We start from the raw sequence: 2,599 nt of genomic DNA, 5'->3' as shown, positions 1-2,599 counted from the left end.
TATAATTCTTATATTTAAAATATATAATTATACTATTATAAAAGATTTTATGAAATATTAAAATATCTATATAAAAATATTAATTAAACATTAACTAAATATTAATTATTGAGAAAATGAAAAAAGAACGAGCAATGTGTATTTTAAAAATAATATAACATAAATGATAAATACAAATATAAATTACTTACCGCATACCGTCGCTCCATTCGTCGCTTGATGCTTTTCCAAAGTTCTTTTTCCTCTCTCGTTCTTTTGCTGTATCCGCGTAGCACTTACACTTACACTCGCGAAAATATGGTTAATTATGATTAGTCGAATATATGATGAACGCGGAATATTTTGCACGGCGCTCCCAATCGCGGAACAACCGCATGCACAGCGCTTCGATAAACATTTATCATCGCGATACAATTTTGTATCATTTATCAGAAGTTAATTGAACGTTAATTTCGTAATAATCACAGCGAATTATGCTTTAATATTAGTTATGATCTCGTTTAGAGAAAGAATTCGATAATATACGAAGCGTCTCGCACTATTACTTCAGTGTGCGAGTGTCGCCGTGCGAATGATAACAAGGCCGTAACATGTAAACAATAGCGCGCTATACGTCACCAATGCCAAATAATTTGTTATTGATAATACGTTACTATTATATATACGATAATACCGAAATATTTCCCGTCCTATGACGTATATATATACGCGGATTGTTAAATTATATGAATTATAAGTATTTTAAATTATAGATTAATTATTTATTAATCGATAGATGTGTATCACGATCCTTTCGTTAAGTTAGTTACTCGAACCTGCGATTCAATTATTTAATTGTGCGTTTCCAATATTAATCATATTTAAATTGTTGAACAGTCGAACGATAAAAAATACCGGAAGAGATATATTTAACTTTATAATATTTAATTTAAATTCAATTTAAATATAAATTATATTTAATTAAATATTATTAAAGTAATAATTATTGCTCATAAAGAGAGATAGCAACAAAACGATACAATTATTATTACTATTTTGGACTTCTGTTACTATATTTCATACTTGAATAAACGAAATAAAATTTTATTAAAATTAAATAAATAAAATACGTACTTCGAAATTTATCGTTGCGATATAATTAACATATGATTTAACGTATTTAAAAGATAATTAATTATTAATCCTGTCAATCATATCAAATTATTCCCCGATAGTTGACGCGTTTGGAAAAGGAATTTGACGGAGCGTCTCGCATCACTATTTTTCTGTTCGAGTATCGTCGCGTGAATGATAAGTATTGTAGAAAAGGAATTTGTGACGTAGCGTCTCCCACTATTACAGTACTATTCAAGTATTGCCGCGCGAATGATAACAAGGATATAAGATATAAACAATAGAGCGCTAATGTTTACGCCATCAAAGCCGAACACCATGTTATTGATAATAAAACGTTGCCAAAATATTTCACGTCTTATGACGTATATATATACGCGGAATATTAAATTATATGTATAAGTATTTTAAATTATAGATTAATTATTTATTACTTATAGTTTATTATACCGTAAGACAGAGTAACATACAAGAAGTACGATTGTAGCGAATTATATTTTAATACTTGTCGCGATCGCGTTTAGGAAAGGAATTTGACGGAGCGTCTTCTCCACTACAATACTATTCAAGTATCGCCGTGCGAATAATAACAAGGCCGTAACATGTAAACAATAGCGCGCCATTGTTTACGCCGCAAAGCCGCCTACCATATTATTGATAATTCGTAGCCAAAATTATTTTCCGTACTATGACGTATATACAAGCAGAATATTAAATTATACGAGTATTTTAAATTATAGATCAATTATGTAATAAACGATTAATATATCACGAAGCTTATCGTTATGTTAATCAAACCTGCGATTTGACTATTTTATTGCGCGTTCTCAATCCAAATCATATATAAATTATCAACAAATCGAACAATAAAACATCGTAAAATACAATTGAATTTTAAGTATCTTTAAAGAAATAATTATTGCTTATAAAAAGAGATAGCAACAAAACGATAATTATTAGTATTGCTTTGGACTTCTGTCACTATGTTTCATACTTGAATAAATAAAATAAAATTTTATTAAAATTAAATAAATAAAATACGCGCTTCGAAATTTATCGTTGCGATATAATTAACATATAATTTAACATATTTAAAAAATGATTAATTATTAATCATATTAATCATATTAATTTATTCCCCGATAGTTCACCCCATCGCGTGTGGAAAAGGAATTTGGCGGAACGTCTCTCACATCACTACTTTTCTGTTCGACTGTCGTCGCGTGAATAATAATAAGTATAAATATTGTAAGAAAGGAATTTGTGACGTAGCAGCTTATCGGAGCTTATCGTTATGTTAATTACTCGGCGATTTGACTATTTAAAGTAAAAGTAAAAAGTTAAAGAGTTAAAATAAAAGATAATTAATATTTATTATATCAAATTATTTTCTGATTCTTGTCGCGATCGCATTTAGAAAAGAAATTTGACGGAGTATCTCGCGCTTTACTATCTTACTGTTCGATTGTCGTGTGAATGATAAGAT

This window comes from Formica exsecta, unplaced genomic scaffold (assembly GCF_003651465.1).
Source record: "Formica exsecta isolate Colony F162 unplaced genomic scaffold, ASM365146v1 scaffold247, whole genome shotgun sequence".
In the NCBI taxonomy this organism is placed as follows: domain Eukaryota; kingdom Metazoa; phylum Arthropoda; class Insecta; order Hymenoptera; family Formicidae; genus Formica; species Formica exsecta.
Note: the sequence above shows the minus strand (reverse complement) of the source record.